This window comes from Malurus melanocephalus, unplaced genomic scaffold (genome assembly GCF_030028575.1).
Source record: "Malurus melanocephalus ecotype Western Australia unplaced genomic scaffold, MMel_1.1 scaffold_4, whole genome shotgun sequence".
Classification (NCBI taxonomy): domain Eukaryota; kingdom Metazoa; phylum Chordata; class Aves; order Passeriformes; family Maluridae; genus Malurus; species Malurus melanocephalus.
In genome coordinates this window covers 6,457,204-6,476,275 of record NW_026623236.1, presented here as the reverse complement: position 1 = coordinate 6,476,275, position 19,072 = coordinate 6,457,204, and the positions used below count along the sequence as shown (strand labels likewise).

General features: G+C 38.7%; 1 protein-coding gene across 1 annotated transcript in view; it reads left to right on the top strand.

Moving 5' to 3' along the window:
- Positions 1 to 19,072, top strand: part of ME1 (malic enzyme 1) — a 148,824-nt gene that overhangs the window by 447 nt on the left and 129,305 nt on the right. The window lies entirely within an intron of this gene.

The window sequence follows — 19,072 nt, the reverse complement described above, 5'->3', positions numbered from 1 at the left end:
CCGGGAGCCGACGCGGGGCGGGGCGGCGGGCGCGGGGCAGCGGCACTTCCTGCGGGCCCGGCGCCGCTTCCTCTTCCTTCGGGCGGCGGGGGGCGGCCGGCGATCTGCCCTCCCCCGCCACACCGGCCCCGGGCCGCGGAGCCATCCCCGCCGGGTCCCCAGGGCGCAGGAGCTGCAGCAACAGCAGCGCGGGGAGGAGGATGCTGCTCAAAGTTATGCTGCTCGGATGCGAGTTCCTGCCGCCGTGCTTGTGTTTTCCTGGTACACTCCTTCTTTTCCATTCCTCTTTCCCGCTGATGCCCCACCTCGTTTCCTGCGGGCAAAAGGGGCTGTTGGTGCTGTCCTGTGTTTTCTCCCCTGGCAGGTGRAAAATGTGTTTATCACCCCTATTCCTTTTGGAGCTCTGAAATGCAACTGCAGTTTCCTCCCCSCTCTGCATCAGTGAATGCAGTCAGATTTTTTAAGGGATGCCRTAGCACAGCAGAACCTTTTTGACGCATTTCTAGTTTGCTTCAGAATGGTAATTCAGCTTGATAAAACTTTCTAAACATATGAAAATAATCTGGGAGAAATAAAGCTGAGTAGACAGGTGTTTGCACAACTGCTTTGATAAAGATGCAAAGTTCAAATAGTAAAATAATTGAATTGGCATGACGAGCCCTGCATTTGCTGCCAAAATGAAAAATGGTTAAAGGTAGATAGTAAACCACACCTAGCACGTGAAGCCTTGGTCAGTTACTTGCCTCCAAATTTCATCTTGCCAATTACCTGGAATGGTGCTCTGACTTGTATATCTGCATTAGAATGTATGTATAGTCATTTTGCGAATTGCTGAGTTGGGTAAATTGACAGAAACCATGTCTATAATTTTACTGGATAGGCTGACTCATCACTAAAAGTTCCATGTATTAGTTTGATGAATAGTGCTTTTATTAGTGTTGGTGGTTTACTACAAAGTTTYCTTAGAGGCTGTCTTAAGTCTGTTTGTAGGCCTGAGAAGGTCTCCTGAGGTCAGGTAAAGGAAAATTAACCAAAATATAAAACTCTCAAAAAGAAGCCAAGGAGAGGCTGTTTTGCTTGGGGTTGCTTTCAAGCAGCTGTAATATTAATGGAAAAGGTCTGATTCAGCATAACCAGGAAGGCCAACCCAACAGACTTGCYTTGTTTTAAGAAATAAAAAGGGGACCATTCTAAAATCCATTGACTAAAGGCTAGTCAGAGGCAGGCTTATTGCTAAGGTTTTACCCTCACCCACCATACATCTTGCCTCTGAACAACATACTGTAAGGGTGTTGTAAGGGTCACAGATGAGGTGCTTGATTTTAATTTACAAGAGCCACAAGTTACAAATATTCTGAGTTGGCAGAGACCCACAAGGATTATGGAGTCCAGCTCTTCAGAAAGGATGAAACTGACAACCTTGGTGGGTTAACACCATGCTGTTCCTGGGTTAGGCTTTATTCTTTCATACCCTTTCAGCTTTGGTGTAGCACATATGTACCGTAGACCAGAGAAGCAGGACTAGATACTTGTTCATTACCAGCCACATCCACCCAATAGAMAGAATTTGATGTTAAAAATGCTCAGCTGATAAATCTGGTGTTCATTCATGGGAGAAAAGTCTGGTCCTGGTCTGGTAAAGGATAGTTAATCCAGTGTTCTGACTGAGGCAGGTGATATTTTTGTGGGTGTAGATGTATTACACCCTAATATATTTGTGTAAACCCACACCCTAATATGTATATATTTGATTTTATATAGGTGCATTAAATTCAAGTGTATCGAGGACTGCCAATGTGGCTGCCAGTTTGATAGCTCATGGCCTGCCTGCACATGTGGAAGCTGCTACTCCCAGTTTACTCTCTATTGCCAAGGCTGTTAAACAACATCAGGTTGCTGAGAATTCAATTTGAAGTAGATAAAATATCTTCTTTAATGATTCTAAAGTACATGGATTTTTTGCAGTCCTGCAAGGAGCCAGAACTTTCTGTTATCTTGGCCTTGTCATTTTTCAGGATCAGCACTTTCTTTTGGAAATGATACCAGTTTTAAGAGGCCTATTTGCACATATGTAGCAAAAGTAGCGTGTAAGTACTACATAGTGGTATCTAGCAGTGACTCCTAGAAAAAGAAGGCAAATTTGTGTTTTCAGGGTCTCTTAAGACAGATGCCTGTGTCAAGCAGGTAAAACTGATTGTGCTGCAGTATGTGGAAGCTTGAGTTCTCAATGCATTCCTTTTCTCAGACAAGTTGAAAATTTTACATGGARCCATTTACACTTGAACAGCTTTAAAAAGAGATGTATGAAGAAATAAGTGCTAGATTTAAAAAGAAAAAAAAAAAACCCAACCAAAACAGAAAACCCAACCCCAAAACAGTATCTCCGTTTGGGTGCTGGATTTCTGCTCACTTGTACCTTGATTGCTTGTGAGGGAAAAGGCTGTGTAAATGCCAGGGTAAACACCCAAATTCTTCTTTTCTGTTTGGCCTCTACTTCTACTTAGATGGCAAAATTGACACCCTAGGCAGTATTATTCTTAAATCCTTTACRTTTTACTATGGTAGTAATTCACAGACTTGTCCAACTTCCACTAGGGAAAARTTCAATAAAAAATGTTGGGTGATTTTGTGAATTATTTCCCCTCCCTCCCTGTCCCCCTCCCTGGAAGCATTTTAGGTCACTTAGCGGTTTGTGCCATCTCAGCAGTAGTGACACATCAAAACTCATGACAAACMGTGGATTGTAAGAGACTGAATTTAATTACTTGAGGATGTGTGTCCAAGTCTATGGACAATAATTGTAATTCAGTTTATTGTCTGAAATTTTAGGCTGTTAGTGTTTAAAAGTGTTTTTAGATCCTTTCTGGTAATTGTCTTTTTCCCTCAGGCAACCAAACACATTGTAAATAGCAATTACAAGGAAAACAAACACTGTTTCATTTCTTTTCACTGAAATAGATTTGGCTGGGAGTTGTATGCTCTTTAAACTGATGAGCTACAGAAGTGTGGAAGTAATTTGGTCTTTCCCTACTGTAAATCTCATTTATGTTTTATTCAGTGTTCAAGTTTACAATTTTAAAACACATAGTTTAACACTACACTTTCATCTTTTTTACCTTTTGATACTTAAGCAAATCATAGTTTCCCATAAGCTGCTTATTTTCAGAATCTCAGTGTGAAGACAGACAAACATGCATTTCAATACAAAACTTTCCCAATAGCCTATATTAGTTGCCAAGTGTAAACTCTTCCCTGATTGAGCAACTTTGCCATTGGAGAAATGCTCTGTTTCCAGACTGCTTTTGTWTTCTTGCAGAGCAATTCAGTGAGCAGTAAATAAGTGGTTCTATTAAATCTAAGTGCTGGAGGGCTSTTTCTCCTCCCCAGATGCCTTTTTTAAACTCCTTTGCTGAGTGACTGCTCTTGTCATTGCTGAGTATAATGTGYTTGTAAACTGTTGGTCCCTCTTTTTTTCTTTCCCTTTAKTCAAGTTKYACTGGAGAATTTCAGAATAGACTGTCTGATAGGGCTGCTGAATATCTGAGTGCTCCCGATTTCCATCCCACCTGCAGTTGCATTGGTGTTTTGTCCTTCCATCCYTTAGGTGTGATGCCCCTGGATCTTAGCAGGCTCTCAGATAAGTGACATTAGTTGTTGGCTGGAGTTGATTGTCAGTGYATTGACTTTCTATGGGATTTACTATAGAGGAACCAACTGGAACAGAGCACAGGTCTGTTTATCCCAATGTCTTCTTCCTAACAGTGGCTCAGCTGGATCCCTTAGGAGAGGCAGAAGGGTGCAGGATGCCTCTGGTGAATAATCAATTCCAGTCTGAGGGAMTAGCAGTTGATTAGAGGGTTATTAAGATATGAATKCTTGYMTTTCCTRTTAGATTGCAYATGCTAGGTGWACTAATTTACTAAAAATCAATAGARAACTTTATAGAGAGACTCYTGGWCTTCCCATTTTGCCCTATATTTCAGACTGGGATGAGAATGCTTGTGAAATACAGATAGATTTGTTCTGTATACAGCTAGTTGCCTGTCTAAAAGCAAATTTGATTTTGAGAAAGTATAAATCTGTGATTGGATTGGGTGACATATGAAAAAGGTTTTATGACTTTGAYATTAGTGAGCAACCCTGTGAAGGTCTCAGAAAACCCAAACCTCAGTAAGAAATCATAAGTATTCCAGTGAGATTTTCTCTGATGAGTAAAATAGAAAAAGCATTTAAGAGCTTCCTTTAAATAAATCTATTCCTTTATCAAATACCAAGCAATAGAAGTCTATTTATCCTCTATTAATGATGTTCATATTTTCACATCTTAAACCTGTGTGTGCTTTGGATGTGTCCTCTGGGATGGTCAGGGTTCAGTGAATGTTGCTTTTGCCTTAGCTGTAGATAGCTATTCTCAGAAGAAAGCTGATGATGTTGGGAATTGAGGCGGAAAACACTTCTTTAAATGCCATATTAGAAGTATCCATAATTCAGAACTAATTTGTAAGATAGGTTTTCTGGGTGTTACTTCGTGTTGCAAGGGATTATTTAATTTTCAGTGGTAGTAGATATGATAGTGTTTTTTCGATGACCAGGATGTCAGCTCCATGTGAAAATAAAGATGTAATTTGCAAAACTTTTTTTTTTTAGTATAGTTGCTGATCACTTAGAACCTTCTACTTCCTTTAACTTTTTGCTCTTTAAAACTTTGTAATTTTTAACAGTAATAGTTCTTGGTTCTTATCCCTACCAGATCACATAGCAGAGCAATTCTGATCTTGATTGGGRTAAGCACATGTGATTTTCCAGGTCTTTGACAAGAGCACATGGKATAGTGGTTGTGCCAGCACAAAAAGTGAGTAAATCTGGTCTTTGAAGCCTTTTAGAGCGACCTTCATCAATTTTGCCCATGTGTTTGACAAGCGTTGCATTTTTCATCTGTGACTGGGATCTTCAATGCTGGAGTTGCTGTTCTGTGGAATGGCTACCTAAACCAGGAGGTTGTGAGGTTGGCTTATACAATAATTGTTTGCTCTTTAACAATCAGGATTGTAAGTTGCAGACTGGCAGAACTGCAGCCACCTTGTCTGCTTGGGTTTTGGGCAAGGGTGTGAGCTCAACAGTGGCTCACTGGTGGGTATCACAGGGCTTGGTGAGGAGGTGTCACATCGTTAGTGTATTCTTTCTTCTTATAATCACCTTCTTGAGGTGTGAGGGAGGACTGGTCATGCAGGAAGTCTTGTACAATTGCTTTTATTTTCAGTATGTGTGAAGAGGCTTTAAAAATCAATTCTGTGGGTTTTTTTTCCACTTTTCTTACTTTAAGGCAGATTTGTCCTGCATKCTATTAGTAAGGAAATGTCTTTGAAAAAGCACAAAGTATTTAAATCAGATTATTTTGTCACCATATTCTATTTCTTGTATACAGTTTACAGCATTCATTGCCTTCAACATTTTGCTCCTGACCTAGCAGGTAAGTTGCTGTGSTTGGTGTTATATTCTTTCCCTCCTGTTGGCTTCCAGTTCTTTGCTTGCAGTTATGAAAGAGAGTGCTGAGACAGCAAATTGGAAACAAAGTTCTGTGGCTTGAATTAAAAGTAAATACAATGAAGGAGAAAAAAATATGCAGTAAGCTATATAGCAGTAATTGCAACTGAATAGTGATATGAATTGTCACAGGAAGCTGAAACCTAGATTATTTTGCTGCAAAGCTGCTTCAGGCATTGAAAACTATTTTCCGTTGTGTAATTTTCTTGTGAACATCAGCAGTTAAATACAAAATTGACCTTTTCACTTTTGATTGAGGGATCTTATGCCCATGCCCATAAATGCTATTTGAATAGAAACATTAATCCTGGCACAGAGTACCTTGTAAGCAGGATCTCTGTATTTAAAATGGGTTAATCCTTTCTACACTAAGTTTTGGAGAGATGCTGGCTAGGGAACTTGAGTATTGTTTGTTTAATCTTACTTATGGATGCTGACAATAAATAAGAGTAGGGTTCACTGAGAAATTTTACTTCTGTCTAGGTAAAATAAATTGCAGAGAGTAYTTGTGCTTTCTGCAGAAAGCATATCTTTCTGATATGCACAGAAGTTCTTAACCTTGCATTCTGCACTTTATTTATCCAATTCTGCTGAATCATTGTCTTGTATCGAGCTGTTGCTGAAAAAAACAGAAGTTGTGGCCGTAGGAGGCACAAGGTTCTCTGCCCCAGCCTTGCTTGCCTTRTGGAGGGGAGGAGGAAGAGAACTGTGTGTGCCAGCTGTGTTTCTTATTAACCCATGACCCCAGATTAAAATGTGCCATCTTTGCTWTGTCATGCTTGCCTTGCTTGCCTGCTCAGGTGGGCTGTATTTGATTTGTGACTTGCTTCTGGCTGCTGCTCCCCGGCCGGCAGGGGTGGAGGCAGAGCTTCATGCCTAGGGTCTGCTTGCTCCAGGCTTTGATGTTCAAGTTCCCACTTCCAGTGTGCTAAATATGTTACTGATGARGGTCTGAAACAGAGCATTAATACCCTTCAGTTAGGTCTTTCATTAAGTTTTTTCCAGTTTATAGTTGAGAATTTTACAGTGGAACAGCTGTTTTGAAGAAGCTTCATCTAGTGGAGGATGTGATCCTGGGATTTCAGCCACAGTAGCGTGTGGTTTGTCCTCCCTGCAAATCTGAAGAGCTCCTGTAAGGTGTCATTTATGCTCCCCTGGCTGGAGCAAATGTATGGACCTTGCCTGTGTGCTTTGTAGCCCATCATTGCTGGAAAACTAGGATGGAAAGGGCAGAAAAGAACAGAAATAACACTACTGGTTTGTGTGCCTGTTAATGAGATTGGTTATACAGTAATAAAGTTTTTTGGTAGTAGGCCATTAGTTAAGCTTTGTTTGAAAGTTCTTATCATTCATGGAGAGGCTTTTCCTGTGTTTGTGCCCAGACCAGGCCTGACCCATGACTGGGAACAGTTTTACAGAAATTATCTCCATTGTATGGTTTAACACAGCATCAAACCTCGTATAGGAAAAAGGCAATAGAATGTGTTTAGTATCACCAATTTGTAACATGTGGTAGCCGAAATGTTGTACCGGAAGCTGCAGACAAGCATGACACTGCAACCRTGTATCTATGCACTAGGATAGGTGGGACTTGGAATAAACTTCCCCACAGACAGCTGGAAGTAGCAAGACTATGCATTAAATTGTAATAGACTGGAGAAAAGCTTTGGTGCTTCCAGGTGTTTTGCATGATGCAGGAATTCAAATATTTAAATAAAGATGCTGATGATTTCTAGTCAGAGGCAGAGGATGAATTTGGCTTGACACTAGAATGTTCTGCCATACCATTCAGGGAGAAGAGTATCATGCAGAGTCACCAGCACTGCTTTCTAGAAGGGCTTGCAGTCATGAGAAATCTGCCTTACCCAACTGATATATTAAGAAGTGTTATTTACTGTCAGTGTCCTATTCTCAAACTGAATTGACTTGTGGTTCTGAAATTGCAACTGTGCAAGCTCTCTGTAGAATGTGTTGTATGTCTGTGTATCTTAAAAAAAAAAAAATCAAAGTCATGGATGATGCCAAGGAAGATAGGGGAAGCCATCTAATAGGTGCTTTAATAAAATGAATAGTTTTTGTTAATATTTATCCTATGCAACCTGTATAGATTGAACTGTTATGTCAGTCACTCTTTTCTTTATCTTCCCCTTTCCCCCCTCAATAGCAAATTTTTGTCTTTAATTTAGAAGTAAATGATTGCTGTCAAGCATATTGATATTGAATCCCCATGAACTTACATTTTAGAATCTTTTTTTTTCTAGACTGAAATTATATGCTTCCAGAGAAATAAGAAAATTGCTGTGTAATTATGTGTTGGGTTATCATTATGACTAATTTTCTTGATTTCTTGATATGCAGCAAGACAGGAATTTTAAGATTTCCTCAAAGGACTGTCAGTGTGACGTACATTACAGATGGCTCTAGGAGCTGGAACTGACAGGATCTCCCAGCCATTGGGAATCTAAGGGCTGGACCATTCTCACAAATAAGCTCATGGCTTTGGTGAGGATGGTGAATTTGTAAGGAGACATTAAGGAAGGACCTAAGAACCTGATTCTAATAGCGCAAGCTGAGAGTAAATGAATGGTAGAAGAATTCAAGAGAGGAAGGTGCTGCAAAACTGGCATGAAATTAGCTATGGTGCATTGATTTTTAAATATACCCAAAAGCCAACCCATTGTCACTTGGAGAGTTTGAGCTCCTTTACCCTCCACAGATTTCTGAAGCTTTTTTCCTAGCAGCCCATTTAGAAAGAAATGTTGAAATATTCATAGTTTGCAAGATAAGTTGTTTTGGCTAGTCTGACTAATTTGTTTAAAGTGATGTTTATAGTATCTCATTTTTTGTTTAATTAAGATGAATTTAATAGTCCAAATCTTTGGGTGATTTCAGTGAAAGAAAAATTCTGTGGAAAAAGTTAAATTTGTTTCTGTYAAAAACAGATCTCTAATTTTGTCTGAGAATTACTTTTGTGTATCTTGGTATAGATTATTTGAGGAGTTAACGAAAAATAACCCCCGAATTGCATGCATAAGGAAACACTTCATGGTCTTAAGCTTTGCTAATGTAATTTGTTGCATAATTCCGGAAGGAAAAATCCTGCCTTAGAAGAAGGAGGTCACGGGGCACCCTGGAGGCAGTCCTTGCAGTGCACCGTGTACTTTCTGTTGAAATCAGCGTTTGTAATTTACTTGAATACTGTTAGTGCCTATTCCTGTGTGAAACACGATACTTTGACCAGGACCAACATTTGTTTACAGCGTAGAGGAAGCAGAGAAAGCATGGAGTAAATACTTTTTATATACATAAAAAACACATAACACCTAACTGAGGAAAAAAAAGCTCTTGTGATCTGAATAGTCGTGACTTTCACCTGAAGAAGTGGAAATAGATGTTTCTGGCTTAGAAACAAAACTTTTTTCACCTCAAAAAACAAAGTTTAATATTAAAACTAAATATTTTTTCTGCTTCTTCTTATCCCTCTTATCATTACAAGTGGTTTGAAAAATTGTAAACACCTTTGGTTAAATGTAGCGTTCCTTAAATAGTCTTGAGTCTTATGTTAGTATTTTAGATACATCCATCTTATTAATGAATTGTGTTAATCTTTGGAACAGATAGGTGCTATGAGGTATGAAATCATTTTGGTATACAGGTCATGTTGGATATCACAGTTTAGTTTTCTTCCTCTTCTTGCTTGTGAGTGATACCMTTTTAAATTTGCTCTTGGCATGGAGTTTTGATAGCACTGCTCTGCATGAAAAGAACAAGAATTATTTTGAAATACATAATTCCTTTTTCCACAAAGGCAAAAATAATTGTGACTTTTTAATGACAAAGAAAAAAAAAATCTTTGCTGTAAATCTGTTCTGAAAAGGAGTGCATAGTGGTGATTATGAACCATGCTATAACGTTTACARTACTGGTATCTGGCTGACTTTTTGGGTTTTATTGTCTAGGTACCTGATTTAGAAAGCAGATTTATGTGTGTGGGATGTATTTATGAAAGAGACAGTAAAGCCTCTTTACYTAAATAGTAAAAGAGAGTTCTATAGTTAGAGAGAAAAGAATGGAAGAACATAGTATTGTCCAAGTACAATTGATACTGGAATTTATCAAAGCACTTAATGTTTGGTTTTGCCCAGGATAMGCCATTGTTAAAAGTCATGTCCTGGGAGAAGGGCTGGGGAAGAATGAAGAGCTTTCTTTCAGGGGATTAAGGTTCAGGCTTTTGGACCTTCTGCAGGAGTGAGATTTTGCAGCAGTTTGTTTTTCTCTCTGCCCAGTCTTTTCAGTCTTCCTCAGATCGTATGTTTATGTAACTGACTGCTTGACATGTTAATTCAAGGTTTCTCTGAATTTCTTCCCTTGCTCTTGTCTGGAGCTCAAATGGGACAGGTGGCCTTTCAATTCCATGACATCTCCATCTCTGTRTGTTTCAAGCTGCCTCTGTCCTAGGATTGTTTTGAAGCTCAGTGATGCAAATTTATGACTTGTAGTCTTGGGAGAACATAAAATCAGTGTGGTTTATCTTTTTTTTGTGTTGTTGCTTTTTGTTAAAATGAGATAATGACAGATTCTCTAAGGCTGAGGCTTACCAATTGCATTGATTTCTGTAAATGAAGTCTGGATAAAGCATTACTCCTGTTCATGTAATGGAGGATTTGGCATCTACCTGTTTTTTTAGGTCAACCAAGGGTCAGGTAAAAAAATAGCTTGCTAATTCTGAGTTATGTTTTTTTAATTCCTRTAGAACATGCTAATTCTTACAATTAGCACATTGCAGTGATTGGACTAWATGTGTTGATTATAGATGGGTATAAATAAATGAATCTTGGTGAGTGTGTGTCAAGAGGTATCAGAAAAGGTGTCTTACTGTACTGCAGTTCAAAGAAGGCTTGCAGCACTCATCCTCAGCAGCTGCTTGAAAGGAGCACTTTATCTAAGCTCAGAAAAAGTAGAGCATCTCACTTTGCATCTTWCCTGGGGAAACATAACCAGTCGGGCTCTGTCTCATAGCTGCTGGTGTTRCATTTGCCATAAGAGCAGAAGTGTTCCAGGTCAGGAGTCCACATGAAACTGGAGCCTCTGTGCTCCTGCCAGGCTGTTTGTGGTACTGAGCTCTTGTGCTTCTTGGAGTACAGGGATAAACTCCAAGTAGTACATAAAAATCGAGTGCTTTCCTCTGAGGTGTCATTCTTGGGAAAAAAAAAATAAATTCTAGTGTCTAGGATAAAGACAGTTATCCTTCAAACTAAAGTTATTTCCTAAACTTCTTACTTTTGTGTAGATTATGGTAAGAGGTGATTTTCTTCTAATTCTATAGTTAYCAAGTCCTCTAACTGTTCTGCAGTAAGGAGTAATGGGTAAAACATAGGTAAGAAGAATAGATGAATATAGGAAACCATCCTATAGTTGTCATAATGTACCACCAGCAATTTAAATAGGGTGTGTGGCTGACAAACATCCTTTCTGGTTTGCTTTGAGGTAAACTTGACAAATCTTTAAAAGCTTTCTTTGTCYGCCTTCAGAACTATGCAATGTGTGTGAGTACACACATTTTCCTCCCTTAATTAGTAAGCTCTGCTTCAAGAGAGACAAAATATTGTAGTAGATTGGGCACTGAACTGGAAATTAGGTCAWGCACTAAGAATATTTAATCTTAGTTACTTAGTTTTCTCATCTGAATAGGCAAACAGCATTTGAGAAATTTTCAGGGTGAAAACTAGTAGGAAGTACTTGGTCTTGTATAGTTAGTCTTTTTAGATAATGTTTACTACATTGTCTTTATACTTCTGTAATCTAATTTCTATTCACAATTTCTTTCCTTGRTGGGGGGAAGAATCTTCTAGTTTTTGCAGTAATCAGTCAGCAAGCTAATAGTTCTTTAAATGTCCCATCTAAGTAGGCCCACATTGAATCTATATAGTTGTGATATATTTTATCCACGTCCTTTTACCTTCTGCTATATGGCAATTAAAAGTAGAGAGGATATTAATGAATATGCAGTCTCCTGCACCTACAGTCTCCTGGATCCATGAAAATCCATTAGGACAGCACTGCAAATCATGGCATGTCCTGAATGCTGTAGGGGGAAAACAAAGATCTGAATAGGCAGGAAGAACTCATCCATCTGTGTATCTAAACCTGCTCCTGGCTTCAGGCCATGCTGTACCACATGCAGATTAGTTCCAATTAGATGAAGTGGTAGCTGACCCTTGGCTGCCTCCTCTAAGTCTTCTGGTCCTGGGCAGCATTCGGAGGGTTGCCTTCATTCCAGCTGGATAGGGAGAAGAGGTGAGGAAGTGTTCAGTATTTATCACCTGAATGCCTGAGGAAAACYCAGAGCAGTACTTTCTGCAAGAAAAGGTATTTTAACCTCCAGCTAGGCACCATTCAGTAGTTTTTAACTCAGTGAAACATCACTTCTTTAAGAAGCTAGAATTCATGTCTCCAGGACTTAAATGCATGTCATGATGTGAATGAAGGCTGACTTTCTAAGGATGTATTTTGCTGTCTGAAGATTTTGATAACTATTGAGTAGGCAGAGGTGATACAAATCTGAAACCCACTATTTTCCCAAACTTAGGAATTCTGATGTTGATTACCTAGAGAAAATGTCCTGCATAGAGATTGTGTATAAAGGCTGGATAAAACTGCCTTTACGGTGGAGCTGACTATTACTGTCAAAGATATCTTTTTAAAATTTTTTGATTCTTTCCTAAAACGTGCTAAGACAAATACATGTATATGTCCTCTAAATAGGAGCTGCATACATTTTCTTTATGTATGAATTCTTATGATATTCATGGAAATCACACTTCTTTAGTGTAAATACTCAGCAAAATGAGATCGTCAGTGAAGGTTTTACAGTTAGCAAAACTAATCTATTTTCACATCAAAATGTAGAATTACATCTTAATCCTCTCATATTTTGTAATCATTTCCTAATTCAAAGTAGATTCCTTTTTTTTGTTGTGTGTTTCAGCAGTGAAAAGCCTACATGTGAATTAATATCTGTGAACCTAATTCTGAAAATAATTATATAAGTAGCTACAGAAAGGTAATGCTTGTCTGGCTGTGCTCCAACTTGCCAGCAGTGCAACTCTCAAAGTATACATGCTAAGCATTTTTTTTGTCCCTGAAAATACTTACATGCATCTATTTACTTAAATACAAAGAAATAATCTTTCAGCTACCATGAGGAAATGTGGCACATGCATAAAAGACCCATTTATTTTGTACTGACCTGTTACTTACACTTCATTACTTTACATAGGCGAGGCTGCCATGTGGRGAACAGAGCAATAGGGCAGTGTTAGACATACAGCTGTAGGCATCCAAAGCTGCATCTGTTATGGTGAGTCTGCTCTGCATTCCCTGAATCTGTTGTCCTCAGCAATTCTAATAATGATWATAWTAATRARSYTYATTAWTATWATTTTGGTGCTGTGGATGTTRTGCYGGCACTGTGGGAAATGCAGCTTGGATTAAAGGTGGTATGAACAGGAATTTTTCCTACCCGTCCTTTCTTCACTTCACATTATATGTTGGTATAGGCAAATGGATTTCTGTTTCCAACACAAAATATATGTTTGCAGAAGCATAACCTGTTCTGGCTGGAAACTTCTTTTGAGTCATAGCATGAAGAGAGCCTCAGCCTCTCTAGATTGTGCACACTGCTGTTTGACTCTGCCTTGAAATGAGTAGTTAAAGGAAAATGCAAGTTAACCATTGAGTGGTTTTGTTAGATGTGGCATATGGGACTGCAGTATTTGAAGTAATCACAACAGCATGTCTTGGTTTTAAAAGAATACCTTCTAAACAAAATTACTCCTCCTCTTGTAGTTTTCCACTAAGGACCTTGCAAAGTATTTTTATAAACTTTCTCCATGATTTAACTTACCGAATTTAGTCAGTGCTCTGACATATTATCTGTATAGTATGTTTTTTCAAAGCATGTTAGTTTAATTTTGGGAATTTTTTTTTGTATATGTTTGTTGTGCTGCAATTGGCCTATCTCAATAAGGCTTTCCAGTGCTTTGGCCAAGAATCATCTGGTTTACACAATGTGAAACCAATGTATGTTCATTTTTTTTCCCTTGCCTGACTCACAGAGTACATCACTAACCATAATAACACAAACCAATTGAAATGAAAGTACCTGGCATCCTCAACATGAACTGGTTATTTTCTGGTAATAAAAACTGTGATGCATCTTAAAATGATCCTTTTTCTGTGAAGATCATTGTCTGAATGCTGCTTAGTTAAAGAAGGTTGTAATATCACAGGGAATGTGAGTGAAATGTTATAAAACCAGAGTGTAAATCCTGTCAGAAGGGATCTCAGGATATCTCTMGTCCAACCTCCTACTCAAAGCTGGGTCAGATATGCAGAGAGAACAGATTGCTCAGGGCTATATCCTGTCAGGTCATGAAAACCTCTAAGATGGAAATTGTACAGCTTCTCTGGGCAATCTGTGTATGTCTTTGTACTCAGGAGGAATTTCTTTTTTTCTTATATTTAGTTTGAGCCTCTCTTTTACCTTATGCTTGTTGTCTCTTGTGCTTCTGCTGTGTACTGCTGTAGAGAGTCTGGCTCTGTCTTCTAGGTAGCCTCAGCACATGTTCCTCCTGAAACATTCTCTTTTCCAGGCTGAAGAAGTCTAGTTCCCYACTTCGGGTTGTGCTTCAGCCCAGGTCATCCTGGTGGCTGGCCTTTTACTGAAGTTGCTCCAGTTTGTTGATGTCTTTCTAGTACTAGTGACTCAAAGTTGGACTCTGTAGTGTAGTGAGTGCCAAGTAAAGCAGCTATGCTGCTGCTGATACAGCCCAGGATACCATTGGCTGCCTTTGCCTGTGCACACCAGTGCTCAATTTGCCATCCACCAGGTCCTTTATGGCCGACCTGCCCCTCCCYAGTCAGCCTATGTGCATGACCTGTATGTCAAATTTGTACATTTTGTTGAATAGGAGTCTCTTAGCAATATTGTACAAGTTTTGGGATAGTACAAGAAAAGAGACGTTACTGTGTTTCTGGTTCCCTCCCCACCTCCTCCTGCTGCTGTTTGTGGAATTTGTAGGGTGTTGTTATTATTATTATTATTATTATTATTATTATTATTATTATTATTATTATTATTATTGTGTGTGTGTGTGATTTTAAAATCAACACTTCTGTAAAGGAATTACAGAGTAACTAGGGCAACTCTTTGAGAAGCTGGGGAAACCAAAGGCAATGCTTGTCACTTTAAAGTTAATTCTGTTTGTGTAAATAGCTGTTGTGGGGGGAAGGTCTATCAGAACCCTCTAGTTCTCATCCCATCCCATCCTGCTCTTTCTGGCCCGAGAGGAGTCCATCTGGGTTAATAGGAAATTCAAGGAATTCTATTAAGTGAACAATCCTATCATCACTAAAGAACTTAATTTTGCAGATTGAGAACCTTCTGGCTGGGTCTACTGAGCAACTAAGCTGTGATGATTTAATTTCTCTTATTTTCCATACCCCAGTTGTTTTTACTCTCCTCAGCTCATTTAGACCTCTCAGAGGTTTTTGTGCATGGAAATTAAACTGTAAGGCGCAGTCCAAGTGTGCTGCAGAGAAGACATAAAGGAAAGGTATTAAAAGCCTCCACACCAACTGTTTCAATGTGTCTTCTGCTCCTGTTGAGGGAATTGTTRAAGTAGCTACTACCTCTGTTATTAAATAAATATAAAAGCTAGCAGTGGCAACTTGAAACTCTTCTGGGCTGCAGTAGTTGGGAGTTCAAAGCATGTAGAAAGGATGGCATGTCTTGCTGTCATAGCTGATCTCACTCACTTGAAAAAGCGGGCAAAAAGTCTTGCTGGAATTCTGTCTSTGATTTTTGGAATCATTCATCCCGTGTTTTTCCTGTCTGTTTTCAGCTTCCAGCTGTTTCCGTGCCAAGTACCTTTCTTAAAGTTGTTCCACAGCTTTGAGATTTGCTTGGATTCTTAGTGTTTTCTGATGCCCTAATAGTAGCCTAGAAACAGAGACTCAGAGTCACAGAATAACTYAGGTTGAAAGGGACCTCTGGAGCTTGCCTGGTCCAGTTTTTTGTTCAAAGCAGGGACAGCTTCAAAACACTGCAACATGTGTGAATGTGATGAAACCAGACCAAAAGGASCCTGGTGGACCTATAGCTTAGAGGAAAGGGGGATGCCTGTATGCTTTTATCTTTGGGTTCCTTAAAAAGGAACCCAAAGATTCCCATTTTGCTGAAGGCTTGCTGAATGTGCTGTCTACTTTGAAGAAGGTGTAAAGCAACCTCTGTGGCATTGACTGGCTGACTGATCATCTTCCTTGTTGTGGTCTTAGATCTTCAAACAAGCTGGAGCTCTATAGGCTCAGCAATCTTGGTGGCTAGAGAAGAAACTTGTCTGCTAGGGGTTTGCTAACTATGGAGTTAAGAGATATAAGTAAACCATAGTTTGGCTAGCAATAAAGAAGATGTGTTGAGGCTGCACTTGACCTAATCAATGATAATAGAGTAGAAATTGCACAAAAAAAGCAAAAAAGCTTTCATGAGTCAGAATCTTCACTGATCAAGAACCTCTTCAGGGAGAAAGCTAAAATCTGCTGCTGTAGTTCCTCTTGGAGTTACAGGCTGTTTTTTTCAATTTGCAGTTGTTCTGAGTCATGTGGAATTCTTATGACTGCACAACTCAGAATAATTTAATCATATTATTCTTGCTTATGTTAACGTGTCAGTGGAAATCTAACAAGTACATAATAAAAATAATGTGACGTTTTTCTTTATTCTGTTGGAGAGAAAAACAGAATCCTTGCTGTAGCCTGTGGTCATATTAGAATAGTTTCCATACCAATCTCTTATKTTTTAATTAAAATTATGTGCTTTTATGTATAGATTTGCAAACAGTCTGCAAGTAGTTAATTCCACAGTTTATGGCCTGTATTTTCAATAGCAAGTAGCATAGMTCTGTAGATCAGACACCCACAATAAACAATGTTTACATGTTTACAGTGTCACAGATTTTTGAATGAGATTTTGAGGCTTGGAGCTATTAAAAAATGATTTTGTTGTTTGTTTGTTTTGTTTTCTTTGGTRGGGAGTACCAAATATTTGTGGTGGTTTTGTGTTGGGTTGTTTTYTTTGGGTTTTTTTGTTGCATGTTTTTTTGGTTTTGGTACTTTTGAGCTAACTGTAGTCTGATCCCATGAACTGAATGGCTGCTTACAGCTCAGGCATATTAGGTGAACTCCTGCAACTTATCTTCTAATTGCTTTTTATCCCAAAAGAATACACTTCAAATGCTCCAAGGCAGTTTCACAACATGAACAAAATATGGGGAGTGCTGACAGCCAGGAAATTTGATTCAAAAGATTGCCTCATGTCCAAGCAAAATACCTAATGTGCATGCACCTAATACGTATCATTAAGAAATAAGGGATTCAAAACCTTCAGTTGTTGGGGTTTAGGCAATTCTATAGGCCCCAACCTAAGTTTTAGTGCAGTAAAAATGCTTCATTRTATGTTTTAAATGTACAYAGATGTATGCTGTGGTTYAAATCCATGCAAGAGAAGACAATAACCTCTATGCAAATTTTAATTTTATCAGRTGTTTAATTTTATGATGTTGCTGTGGCTCAAAGTTAGTGCTGATATATCAAGTTTGTTTCTGCTTGAGCAGCCATCCTTCTCATGTCATGGAAGTGAGAGAATTTCACCTATAAGTAAATTAAGATCAATGAGATTAGACATGTACCAAAATGCAGGCAGCACTTTATGGGAGCATCCTGTCATTTCCCTTCCAAGCTGACATCTGTCCCAGCTGAGTTGTTAAAACTAGGAAAGGCAACTTAAAATGCTATTGGCTTGCTACCTGTAGATAGTTTGCTGTAATTGAGGGAAGTACGTTTTTTCATAGAATGTAATAGTGGAAGAGTGAAAAAAATGACATGTAGATCTGCCTGTTTTTTGGTTCTTTTGGGTTTTTTTTCACTTTCACATAGAAATAGCTTACAGAAAACCTCACTTGGGAGCGGTGCTTGCTCTGTTGGAATATAAGATAGGGTCTAGTTGTTAAAGCCATCAAAAAGTTTTGTGCTCTGAGTCAGAGTGATGAAAATAATTCTGCCCCCCCTTACTTTACCCGGCGTTCTAAAAATGAGGTGGGATCCAATGTGCATRGCTAGTAGTGCGTGTAGTAACATAYAGTAACCAAACCYAGTGCTGAAATTCCTGCACCTCTTATCACTGCTGGAAGACTATTGCTATCTTCCTGTCTAATGTCTTGATAAAGTACTATTTGATAGAAGACATTAAAAAGAATTAAATAGTTGATTGCCTTGATGCTGTTAATGTGGTATTATCATGTATGTAATAAAGTCTGTCTTGCTATTACTTAGTGCCAATTTAGATGTAAACAATTGTATCTGATCTAGCGTTCAAAGGGGGAAGAGTCTACCCACCTTACTCACCCATTGCTGACCTGCTGCCACTATCCTAGTCTGTCTGCAGCTCCTCATAGGCAGGAACATACACATTTAAATTCCCAGATTTTGCTGGTTTTGTATAAACAGAGGGCCTACAATTTTTTTTCATTTTTCTGCATGTTTATTCAASGCACAAGCCCCATAAAACAATTAATAAAGGGGTCTTAGAGCTTGTTTTACCAAAATGTGGAAATGAAGAATAGAACAAAGAACCAGCTTTTTAGGTAAACCATGTTCTGATAGCTTGTAAGACCATCTGCAGGCCAGCTTTTCCATGAATTACTGTTGTATGGGAAGTGTGGGAAAAAAACATTGAACAGTATTTATGTTCATTTATATTGGTGATTCTGATTTTTATTTTGGTTCACTGATGTGTGTTACCTAGGAAAAGACTTCCAGGGTTTAAAAGTCCTATATTAGAAGTATCACCTGGAAAATTGTTTTTGCATGGTTCTGTAAATCTTTCTGATAGTTAGTCACTAATCCTTGACAAAATGTAAAACATTCATTTTTAGGATATAGAGCAGGTCTGAACAGTGATTTTGAAGTAGTTTTCAAAACTAAGGCAGAATACAAATTGTGTACTTCAGCATTCCAAAGTGCCCCAGCCTGAAAGGTTTCCAGAAAGTGTTTTTTTTTTTATTGTTAGACTAGTTAGATTTTCTCTTGTATTGCTAGAAGAGAAAGCTGATGAAGTGCATGCAAGAATCACCTCATTCAAGGGGYTGGAACACTTTGGATTTTGTGTGTTCTACTGGGAAAGTGTCCTGACTGATGTACCATTTCCCCTTCCCTGCTTCAAAAATGACGTGTGACATTGGTCTCTGCTCTCCCTCAGCAAGGACAATTACAACACTCGTAATATCAGACATGGTTCAGCATTAACCAGGGTTATATATTTGTTTCCATCTCATTTGGTTGCAAATGCGTGGCCAGATTGAAGTAGTTTTTTTGTGTGTGTATGTGTTTGAAGGGTGGTTTGCGCAGGCTGTCGAGCAGAAACAAGCTGCACAGACTGAAATTATTTAACCAGACTTCCCTTTTACTTCCC